Genomic DNA, 12,935 nt, shown 5'->3' with positions numbered 1-12,935 from the left:
AAGAAACTGAGGATCAGAGAGGTCATAAACCAGTGAGGGCAGAATTGAAATCCAGAGCGATTATACTTCAAAGACCAAGTTATTTTCTCTCTACCACACCCCTTCGCATTAATTAGGGGAACCTTAAATAACCAAAATAGAGGCTGGCAGTGAAACTTCCCAGTAGGACCTAGAAATGCACACCCAGTGCTCCCCATCGCCTGCTCCTGGGAGGGTCCCTGTGTATATGCAGGGCCTATGGTGGCCCCAGGAACAGCACCTGCTGCTTTGAAAACCTTAGTGAGTTGTTCGTCCTTGCAAGGTGAACCGGCTCATGATCATGACTGAGAATCATTGTCATTTTCACCAACATGCATAACCTCAATATGCAAAACATGGGCTTTATTTTGGTGAAAACAGAGCACAACTCAACCCCAGGGTGTGGGTGCATGTCAGAGCCTGATTCACGCCATCTTGAGTTTTTTCCACTCCCAATTTGATGATGGAGATAGCAAATGACCGAAACAATAAAGACTGTACTGACAAGCTCACCACACTCCATTTCTAGAGAACTCTGAGCCTGTGCAATGTTCTAGATGCATCTCTCCACAGAGTAATATTCACCCATCAATGGAGGAGGCAGCCAAGAAAGCCCTCCTACCTACCCAGGCCCCCTCCTCCCTGCTCCTGCTCCAGTGCCCACAACTGCACCATTCATGATGCCATTTTCACTTCTCCAAGCCTCAGTTTTCTCTTCTGCTAAATGGGATAATGGTACTTACTTTGAGTTGCTAAAGCATCTTCTTTCAGAATGCCACTGTCCCAAGGACCACCTGAAGCTGCTATCAGTCACTGCTACCTAAGCCTCAGGCTACTTGTCATCTTACAGCTTGCCAAAAATCGCCATTGCAGGAAAGAGAAATGTTGCCAGGGTGAAAAATGAGGGGCCGGGGTCCTAGAGAATATTCATTGGGCATAGTAGATGACCCCAAAGATGGTGATGGAGGAGAAGTACCCATAGGAAGACCTAAAACAAATAGCATCCACTTTATCTTCCCTCTCTAGGCTGACTGGCAATACCAAGAGGTTAGACTAAAGGAAGGGGTGAGGTTAGAGAAGCCAACGTTTTGAGCACCAGCAATGTGGCAGTCACTTGAAATACGCCATTTCATGAATTCCCATACCCTCTATTTAGCAAAAGAGGAAAACGAGGGCTCTGAGAAATGAAAAGGCATTAAATTACAGCAAGAAAGGGATTGAGCCAGCAGTTACCTGGCCCTTTCCTAGGGACCTGGGATCCTTGATCCTTCCCTCCCTCCCTCTTTCCTTCTTTTCTTCTCTCCTACTTTCCCCAGCCCTTACACAAATTCTTATTCATTCCCAGCACAAGAACTACAACAGTGAGTAAAACCAACACTATTCCTGACCTCCCAGAGGTAACAGCCCAGGGCTGGAGGCAGACACTGTTTTTCACCTTTCTTATCCATCATCGACCCACATTCCTTATACCTAGGTTGCTGACATCGCTCTGGGCTCCAACTGACTCATATCTCACTAGACACATGACATTGTCTACATATTTCATGTGACAGTTCCGGGCAGACTGCACTTTCTACTCACCTGCTCCGTTTAGAGAGAACTTATAATCTGCGGGTAGCAGTCATTCACTCACTATTATCTTCCTGTAACATGGGCACAGCCTGTTACATGATAGTGTCATGTAGTTCTCTTTCCAGGGCTTAAGGTATGAGTATGCTCTATAATTCATTCATTCATTCATTCAATTTCATTCTTCAAATATGTTTTGAGCATTTTATAATATGCCAGAAATCACACTGTTGTAGGCACTGGGGCTATGGAGGTGAGCAGGACTGACATGGTTCCTGTCCTTTGGGGTCCTCAGGCCAGGGAGAAAGATGATGTTTATCACGTGATGGCCCAGCTGAGTACACCTGTTCCCAAGTTGCACCTATGGCAGGACACAGCTCTGTTGGAGAGCACATCATGTCGGATGCAAACGGTAAGGAGCGAATTGGTTATGGGGCATAGCACGGTCATCAGGAGGACCCCCTGGAGGAGAGGAATCTGACCCCTCTTCACTAGCACAAGACAATTTCTAGAGTGTCTGTCATGCTCACCCTTTTAAGTCCCCAGGGCCACAAAGAGGCAGATAAGTATCAGCCCCCAAAGCTGCCCTTCAAACAGACAGGATGATTCACCAGCTTGGACCTGCACCCAAAGGAAAGAGGCACCGAAACGCCACCACGGGGTGTCATATAAATCACGGGATGACCTAACTGCCGACAGCCTGTCACATCATCACTGCTTCTCAGGAGGAATAAGTTAAACATTACTTTTTGTTGCTCACATCCATTTCATGACTCCTTTTAAAATTATCTCTGTGACATATCATATCGCTGAATAGTGTTTGCACCTCTTCCCTACATATCACAGATTAGACCATAAAATACTCAAGAGGCTAGATGAGACACAGGGAAAGGGCGTTTTAGGACATCAGAACACAGGGCCACTGCTGGAAGACTCCCCTACTTTCCCGAGTCCAAGACTGTGATTTGGAAGAGAAAAGCTGTAGACGCATCCCCGCAGCAAAGCCGCTTGTCCAAATCTCCAGAGCCAGACTAGCAATTAATGCGCATCCTCCAATCAGAACCATTAAGCCTCAATTAAACAAAGAAAAACTGTAAGGGGCTAAAATAAAACAGGAAATATAAAATAGCTAGGAAAATTGGAAAGTTCACGTCTGTGATGGAACTATAGATTTTCACTCCCCTAGATTCGCCCTGTTAGCAGGCTCATTTTCACTAACTGCCCCCACACTCTGAAAACCCAGGCAGAGAACCTGGGGCGGTGTCAGGTGCCAACGCCTATCTTCGGGGGAGGGTCTCCCTCTAATTCTTCTGTGTCCAGGTTGAAACCCAGCCAATTACTAAGCCATCGAGAAAGAAACAATAGCTAATTAAGATGAACTTTAAGGGGGGAGAACTTAATTAATTTGATCTTTATCTGAAACTCCTTCTAATTGAAGTAAACTTTAGAAGTTGTATGGATCAATGCCCCAGACTATTTGGAAAAAGGTTCATACGGAGCTTCTTTATAAAGCAGAAGGTTGAAAAACCGGATGCTGGTGCATGTATTAAATTAACATTGACCTTCAGCCCCCTTTGCCATGCATAACAGCTTGTGAAAACGCTAACATATACACATAAAGAGAAAATTATGGCTCTAACAGATAGGAGATAGCTGTAAGGGGTCTGAGGCAACAATAATGGATTTTATAACAAACAGGTGGGATGCCTGTCATATTCCTTATATTATTAAAATATTAATTCAACTATTTGTCCATTAATTTATGCATTTACATATTTATTCCTCCAATAACTGATTATTGAGCAACTATGACATGCTAGGGCTGCTTGGGAAGTTTTGGGTATAGAGTGAAGAAGCATCAGGAGAATTCTCTGCTCTCCTGGAGTCTAATGAGAGAGGGAAGCAACAATGATGGAGATACAGATATTTCTGTATTTCTGTGGCTCAGTCTATGGTAGACCATGCTTCATGAGGATGATCGGGGATTTAAGCTGAAGCTTGACTATGGAGAAGATGTTTAAAATATGCAGCTGCCAGGAGAGTCGAAGGTATAGCTAAGGGTGACAACCATGGCTTAGTGCAAGGGCATAAGTCCAACCAGGTGTGGGCTGTGCAGCCAGTGGAAGGAAGTCCAGTGTCAAGGTCTAGTGGAAGCCAGGTACAAAGTGAAGCTTGAGGCAGAACAGGAGCCAGGGCCAGGAGGGCCTGTTGGACCATAGATTTTATTTAGGTTCAATGGAAGTCATTGAAGGGGTTTTGCTAATTTATATTTTTAAGAAGAGCATCGAGAACAGATTGTAGGAAAATAAGAGCAAAGGGGAGCGCTGGTCTTTTTCTGCTAAACACCAAACAAAGGAGACCCTCGGACTCCGTAAAAGGGATGAATGTCATGGTGTTTGTGTATGTAAAGGTGTTTACACATGTAAAGGTGTACTAAGAATGGCACTGTCACAACCGGCCACTTTGAAGGTCCCAGGGGACTAGGTGGAAAATAACTGAGTGACTCTAGATTAGATCAAGGAAGTCTGTTTTTCTAGATCATGCCTGAGACCGGAGGAGAACAAGAGGTTTGCTGCAGAGAAAGGCAATAGAGAGGCCCCCCTATAATTCTTTGCAAAAGATGAAAAGAAAATGAACAATATATTAGCTATCTCCCGTGAGCCAGGCATTATGCTGGGTGCCAGGAATAACATGGTGAGCAGAAAGAGACCTTCCTGTTTTCTAGAGGAGGCAGGCAAACAATTGCACAAATAAATGTAAGATTGCATGTAGTTAAGGTCAAACAGCGGGAACCAAGTTTATGGGTATCTTGAGGAGATTGATCTAGCCAGGTTCAAGGTCATGGCTGAGGGTGCACACCTGAGGTGAGAGGCCATGGAAGGAAGCAGAAGGAATGTGGTCTCACTCCAGCTCACAGGACACCCCCCGAAGCCTCGTAAGGAGTTCTAGTTTTGACTTAAATAGGGGGCTGCTAGAAATGCCCCAGGGGATACCAGGAGATCTTGGCTAGGTCAGCAGTTGGATTGAAGGGAAGCAGTTGGAATTACATACGTTTTAAAAAAGTATACCTGTGTTAGTTTCTACAAATATGGATCTCTTATGCAATTAAAAAAGAATAAGTAAAAATAGTAATAAAAGGGAGAGACAGGAATAAACTTGAGGCTGCAAGATCCATGGAGAAAATGGGAGTGAAGGTGAAAGGAGGGAGAAGAAATGCCCAACAGTGGACATTCACGTGTTCCAGTGGGTGTCATGGGAGAAGGGAACTAACTCTAGGTGAGGGGACCATACTTTGCATTGGGCCACTGGCACCAAGGTGCAGTGAGGGATCCTGGGAGAGTTCCAAACCACCTGTGCAGCTCCTTGGAAATCTCCTCCCGTCACACTGGGCCACCTGAGAGCTGCACCTGCACCCATACTGACCACTGGGTGTCCCATAGGGTAAGGTGGTGACAAGGGGAAGTGTGGGCCCAGGAGGAGGAATGACTGGTTAAGTAGAAGTGACACTGCCTTGGGAGAAAGTGACTATGAGCATCTAGCTTCTAAATTTCTCTCCTTCATTTTCCAGAGTGCGGTCAGAACGCAGTGGGTAAACATACTCATTGAATGATTACAACAGTCCTGTGGAATGAGCAGAAATTTTCCAAATGTATGTCTTCCCATTTAGAACGTAAGCGCTGCTGAAGGAGGGAGGTTGTCTTCTTTGCCCCGGTCTTTGGTGCATAATGCTGAGTATCTGTTGCTTAAATCATGAATGCATGAATTATCTGTTCACATGACTTTGATAAGTTACTTTAAACCTTGTGCTTCCGTTTCCTCATCTATAAAATTAGGGCAATAGTAGTGCCCACTCATAGGGTTATTGTGAGGATTAAATGAAATGACGCATTTTGAAGAGTGTGTGGCCATTGTCAGAGCTCAATAAATGACAGCTATTGATATTGCTGTTATTATTATGACTTATGAGCAGTCATTATTATTCATGCTATTAAACTAAGAAATGGGACCTCAGCCAAAGTAATTGGACCAGAAACACCCAGGTAATAAGCAGAAGTCCAGATGCAGAGATGATGCAAAGCTCCATGTAGGACACTCAGCCACCTCCAGAGAAACTGGCAGGTGCACTGAGAGTGGTCTGATGTGTACCAACGAAAGATGATATGAAGGAAAGATGGAAATATGGGAGGAGTGTTCATTCCCTAGGCTGCTGCAATAAACTACCACACTCTCAGTGGCTTACAACAACAGAAATGTATTCTACACAGTGCCGGAGGCCACAAGTCCAAGGTCAAGGTGTTGGCAGGGCCATGCTCCCTCTCAAGGCTCCAGGGTAGGATCATTCCTTGGCTCTTTCAGAATCTGGTGGTTGCTGGCAAACTTTGGTTCTTTGGTGTATAGACGCATCTCTACCATCTGCCTCCATCTTTCTATCATCTTCTCTTCTGGGCCTTCTTCCCTTCTCATATAAGGACACCTGTCATCCTAATTCAGGACAACCTCATCTCAAGATCCTTAATTTAATTACAACTGTGAAGACCCCACATTCTGGGGGACAAATCTCACTACTCAATGCTCTATGGAGGTAATACCCTCAAGAGTAAATAAAACAAAGAAACCTGATCTCTGGGAAGACAGAAGCCTGGAATCAACTCTGAATAACAACTACCAATGTCACTGGCATTATCACATGCTTCAGGCATGGCAAGCACAGTGCTAAAGCCATTGCCTCCAGGCGCTATCTCTTTGAACCTTTACCACAGCCATGTGACTCAGGTACTATCACAGTCCTCTTGTTATAGAGGAGGCAACTGAGGCTAGAGAGAGGAAGTAACTGGCCCAGGCCCGCATCTAGCAAGTGGGAGCAGGGATTTCAATGTAGACTGGCTGTCTCCAGCCCCCCCCCCCCCCGCCACACACACACACACACACACACACACACACACACACACTCAAACACAAACACCTTTTGAGGTCTGATAAGAACCAGAACAAAGCAAGATATAACTACACAGCTGGAGGCTGATGTATAAAGTGAAAAGATGACAGTGAGAAGGCAAGAAGACTCAACTCTTCATTTTCTTTGTCTTATCCATCAAAGGGAATGAGCTTAAACCTGAAAGAGCAGAACCAACATGGTTGGGAAGAGAACCAAAGCCCAAGGCATGTGAAATAATAAAGACAGCTCCAGTCTAGGCAAAATGCATTCAAGTCTCCAAGGAAGGTATCTTCCCAGGACCCTCCCTCTCCAAGTTGTTGAATGCGGAGAGGCAACTGAGCTGAAAGGTTAGACCTACAAGCACACGGTTCTGACAGCCAGCCTGACCCCTGGATCCATCACTTAACCTGTTGTGCAACTTTTGACAACCACTTTGTCAATTTCAACCAGCAAAATAAAGCTTTGTCCATAAAGTCTAAAGACATAGACACTTGGTTGTTGTTATTTTATAGACTGAAGATTTTCTTGGTGATTTGTTTTCAGAGTTTATGACCTCCTGTAGAAATAATATTTTCAATCTCATAGCGTTGTTGTAAAGGTTATGTTAATATCTGTAAAATTACTTATTATGGTGCCTGGCATACTAGGTGTTCAACAAATTTTATTTAAGATGTTTTGCCCAGTTCATTATCTAAAAAGGTTGATGGACAGGGTTTTTTTTTTCCCCTCCCAGTTTAAAAATTTTCCATCCCAAATTGCAGCTTTTTAAAATCTGCATTATAAATATCTAATTTAGCACAGCATCTATATTTAATGAATTTCTGTTACATATAGTAACATTTTATATGTTTCAACAGAAATGATCATGACATTGGATTTTTCTACACCTTAAATTAGTTTCAGAGACACTGAACTAGGGCAGAGGTTGGCAAGCTGCTTCTGTAAAGGGCCAGAATGTAAATATTTTAGGCTTGCGGATCACATGGTGTCTGTTATAAATGCTCAACTATGCAGTTTTATCAGCAAAGCAGCCTCAGAGAATATGTAAATGAAGGGGCGTGGCTGTGTTTCCCTCAAACTTTCTTTCCAGAACCAGGTGGAGGCTGAATTTGACCATAGTTTCATGACCTCTAAATGCGGGTGCTCAGAAATTTTGCAGATGTCCTCAGTAATTTCTGAGGCAACCAGGGAACCAAGGTCGCGTCAGGTCCGTTCTGGGCAGGAAGGGAGAAGATTTTCAAAAGAAAGAAAAGCAGATGAAGGATTCCAGATGGGATAAGTTTGATCTGGGTCTTGAGGTACAGAATAACTTGCCCAAGGCACCTCCTGTTGACAGTAGCCTCTGTGGGGTTTGAACCTGGACACTCTGTGCCTTGACCAGCTCCCAGAGAGGACAGGAGATGATGTGACTGTAGGGGAAGCTGCTGCCAGTGTTCAATGGGAGGCAACTGGATTTTTAGTTTTAAAAATGTTTTCAAAAGCCCACTTTCTGGAGAAGGGCTTGGGATGGGAACCCTGGGGGAAGCAGTAGGCATTTTTGGTGATGCCTGAAGTGTCAGCAAAACTAACTCCCATGTTGGTTTCTCACAATGACATTTATTTTCTTATGACATTTATCACTAGAGAATGTGTTTTATATTCTTAAAACACTTTTACTCACTTATGTCTCTATTTTCCCAGCGATGGACCTCTTGGAGGCAGATGGGCTGGGACAGCTGTGACCATGTCCAGATAAAGCCCTGGTTACTCTCTGACAGGAGATAAAGCTGAGAGGCATGGATCTGACAAGGTCACATGGCCTTTCCAGCTTTGGGGAAAACCTGCTGGAGGTGAGTCAGCTCCACCTGGAGTGGCCTGGAGGTAACTAAGGAGGAAACCGTGTTTTCCCAGCTCAGACTGAGTTCTCTCTCTTTCTATCCGATGATACCCATTCTTGTCCATTGTAAGAAGTGATGGATCGAGCCTGGCAGTGTGTCAGGGACCAGGCCATGAGGAGTCTTGACTGATAATCTCTTTTATTCTCACAAGTCCATGCAGAGGAGGAAACGAAAGCCCAGTCCTAAAAACACGAGCACTTGCAGAACCCTAACACACACGTAGGCAGTCTCTTCATCATGGTTTGCTCGTCATAAAATCCCAGACTTAGGTGCAAAGCTTAGCTGTGCTGTTTCCTTAAGATATGAGAATCTGAGCAAACCCTTTAAACTCTCCAAGCCTCAGTTTCCCTCTCTGTGCAGTAGGGATAAGAATGCCCTCCTCTGCCAGGCCAGTGTGGCTCAGTGGTTGAGCATCAACCTATGAACCAAGAGATCACGGTTCAATTCCTGGTCAGGGCACATGCCTGGGTTATGGGCTTGATCCCCAGCGTGGGGTATGCAGGAGGTAGTTGACCAATGATTCTCTCTCATCATTGATGTTTCTATCTCTCGCCCTCTCCCTTCCTCTCTGTAATCAATAAAAAGTATATACATATATGAATGTGTTCTTCTGAGTTGTAAAGATTAAGTGAAATAGCCAAGTTGCCAAGTGCCCTTATTCTTTCATCCCGACAGTCATTCCATCAACAGGCGTGCATTAAGTGAGTGCCTCTGGAGGTGGTGAGCACCTGGCATACAGCAGGTGCCCAATACACACTGCCTTCCTGAGCGTCTCTCACATTTTCCTCACTGGTTTTCAGAGAGCCCTGCCTGGCCAAGACCATCTTCGTCAAGTACAAACTCAAATGGTAGTGAATCAGAGGCTCCAATTTTTAAAAAATCATATTTTGGACCATCCTGCAGACCAGGACATGCAATGTGAAACATGTAGGTAACCGTACTTTTTAGGAGAGGAAAACAAGATAAGGGGGGATTTCACATCCGTGTGGACTCCTGGGGGACAATGAGAATCATGGGTGAGGAGCCCTGGATGAGAATTATTTTTTTGTTCTCTAGACAATTTCTTAATGAAATAGGAGGGCGAGAAGGAGCGAATTCTCCGCAGGGTCTAAACCCCTGGAGCTGAGCCGGCGCTTGTATGGAGACAAAGTGCAGGCAGGTTGAGGAGGGCAGGTGTCGCTGCAACTTGGAAGCCTTTCCTCTGGCCAATATCACTCCATTAGGTTTTGGAAGTGAACCCAGGTAGCAAGGCTGGGAGGGGGGAGTGTCCTGAGAGTAATAATCTGCAGCCAGCGTGTAATGAAAATGGAGCCCTTTGCAGACTCGCTGCCATTGGTTCCTCCAGCCACTTTATCTGATCGAATGTCAGGAAGCGCTGCCCTGAGCTCTGGCTAGTTCTCTGCCAAGCCCTTTAACTATCAGCTCTGTGTTGCCTAAACTATGTTTAGCGCTAAGGACATACCTGGGTGCAGAATCAGGCGCACCTTCCTGGAGTCTGTCTTTAGCTCTTCACAGGAACCACGGCTCTGAAACCCGGAGGGGCCGCCTGGCAAGCCTCGTCTCTCCCTTTCTCCCAACCTGCCCCCTTCCTGCTGTGATTATTTGTTAAACTCACGTTTCACTTCCCGCATTCTGGTTCTTATTCTTTCTGGAGACCCGGACCAGGCAGAGAACGCCAGGGCACATTAGGTTAAAGGAAACCTTATTTCCCCCTCTCTGCTGGAAAAGCTGCTGGTTTCAGAGCTGACTGATCTCCCCATTCCAGTTCCTCATAAAACGGGGGTGGTCAGCGAGTGACCGAGAAATGGGCTGTAACAATCCGACTCTGGCCTGACCAAACTGGGCTTTTAGAGAAGCGAGAGTTTGCATCAGATGCTTTGCTTCCAAAAAAACTTTATATAGAAAGAAAACACCATGCAAATGAACTTTCACGCTATAGGTACCTGGGACTGATTGTACCATTTCTTGGGGTCTATGGTGGAATTCATAAAGAAAAATACAAGAGATGAATTATTGCATTAAAAATGTTTGCTTTCCCAAATCTCCATTTAGGGTCTTGAAAACTCAAAAACTATAAGGCAAGCAACAAAATAGGAGAAATACATTCCTCCCAAATGTGATGGAAGTGACTCACATCGGTGGGGCCATCCCCAAACTCATATCCTCCCCAACATTGCATCCCTGCGCTCTGATGTGAACATAAGATATTTGCTCATCTTTTGTAAAATGCAAATTAAAGCCACTTTAGAAAACTGCACTATTTTTGTTGACCTATGGTATGTAATCTAAGTAAAAACAGTGTTTTCTATTTAAATGCAGCTTCAAAACAATTTCAAAATTGCCTTCTTCCAACTTGATCATCTTTCCTCATTCCTTCCTACATGGAAATGTTGGTTATGTATTGAATAGCCTTACCGAATAAAGAGCAAATACACAAATTAAATAAACATGAACTCACCATGGAAAAAGAGTAAAGATTATAGATTAGGCTATGTTGACTGGCCAACAAATCAATCAGCAAAAGTTTAATCTTACTAATAATCAAAGCTATCTCAATTAAAATACACTTGCATCATTTTTTACTAATCAAGTTAGCAAATCTATTTTGTCATTGACTCGATGCAGGTAAAAGTGTGGGTTAATAGGCAGCCACTCTGCTGTTGTACTCGAAGAGGGCAAAGGTCACCAATAAATGCAGCATGGCAATCCAATTTTATGGTTCAATCCCCTTTGTGGCCAGATCATTCCAAGCATAATTTGATGCTAGCATGCATTTAATTTTTGAGAATAATGTGCTGTAAGAGGTGGATTTGTGAAGGAAACTAAAGTTCCAGGGTCTTCCACAGTACAGACTACTCCCAAGATGCCAGGAAAGGCCCAAGCAATTCTGTAGTTATAGTTTTATAAGTGATGCAACATTTTTATAAGCTCTGAGTCTCATAAACTGGGCCCACCTTTGAACAGACTTGGAGGGAAGGTGAGAGCTAAGAGGAATGTTGGGCCATGGGCAAGGCAAGTGCCTTGGTCCAAATAAGCTAGAAGGAATCTAAGAAACGGGACATCGGTCCAATCTCGAGGGTGGGGGTGAAGAGAAGTGCATGACCAGGACAGAGGTCCCCCCAAAAAGCAGCCTGTGATGAGGATGCTCTGCTCGTGATGAAAGGGAGAGACGCTCAGACAAAGTAGCTCACGGTCACTGAGCAGGGGGTGGAAGAAGCCAGGGGCGGTGCTGGCAAATTGGAGGCATGCGCTTGGACACCTGCCCTTCCTGGGTGTACCAATGAGGAACGTGGGGCTTGGAGCGAGAACGGGTCTTGCTCAGGGTCACAGAGTGAGTAAGAGGCTGGTGAGGAGTTAACCCCAGTCAGGTCTGTCTGACTCCAAAGTCCCCTCCCTATACAAAGCCACCCTTCTTATCTTGCCAAGCATCATAAACCCTGCACATGGAGGCCAACCCCGTGAGTGACGGAGAAGGGCAGGACACCATGTAAAGTTGTAGAACGAGAACAAAAAGTAACCTCTGGGCTCGCATGGGAAATTGCCTCAGATATTTCAAGAAACAAAGTTGGGTCGTTGGAGGAATGAAGCACCTCCCATTTATTCAATTGATCCACAGTGAGATCAAGTCCCTGAACAAATAAAGAGCTAATGGAGGCCTAATCCAGGTGGAAGATAAAAAATATGTCTGAATGCCTTGTCTGGCCTGGAAAGCGAGGCTCTGAGTGTGTGAGGCTGCCCCTCCCACAGGCCGGCGTTATGGGCAGCGAGACTTCCACCAGGGAAGGGTGGTGTTGCAAAAAGTGGCTTCAGTTAAAATCTAAATGCTGGCTGACAGCACTCGGGGCTTCACAGCAGTGCTGGGTGAACTGATAGAAGTATGTGTATATTCCCCCGCCCGACACGGTTCTGCTCTCTAACTACTCACTTTGAAATTTGGTTTTCTTTCTTGATGCTGCAGACTTGGTTTGCTCACCTGTAACCTGGGACAATAATTGGGTGTGGGCCTCTCAGAAATGTTGTGAGAAGTGAGTGAGAAAACATTTGTGGAGATGCCAGCTCGGTACCTGGCCCATGGCAAGGATCCTTCGACAGTGTGCTCCCGCTATCTTCATGGATTATTTTAGAAACATCGGGCTACTCACTTTCCTGTTATCTCCCTACGAGGTTTTGTGGTCCTAGCAGGATCAGACCACTTCCCTTGATGCGCCCTCCAGGAACAAACCATCATGATTTGGTTAGTTCTCAGTAGTTCTAACTAAAGGTCAGTCTGAGGAAGTCTAAGTAATGGTCCATTATGATTACTTCCATTAGTTCTTAGTTCTAAGACCTCCTTTCCCCCATATCCCTGGCCAAGCTGACAGTGTCACTTTAAGGGAAATACAAGCTCCATGTTTGACTATTATGATTATCAATGAATCAGCTAGCACAGAGGAGAGGTTATGAGCTTGGATACTAAAGCCAAATATCTGGAGTGTTAGTTCTCCCATTGACTAGGTGGGTTCTACTGTAATCTCACTCCTCGTTTTTAAAAGCAA

Source organism: Myotis lucifugus, unplaced genomic scaffold, assembly GCF_000147115.1.
Source record: "Myotis lucifugus unplaced genomic scaffold, Myoluc2.0 scaffold_35, whole genome shotgun sequence".
Classification (NCBI taxonomy): domain Eukaryota; kingdom Metazoa; phylum Chordata; class Mammalia; order Chiroptera; family Vespertilionidae; genus Myotis; species Myotis lucifugus.
This window is presented reverse-complemented; position numbering follows the sequence as displayed.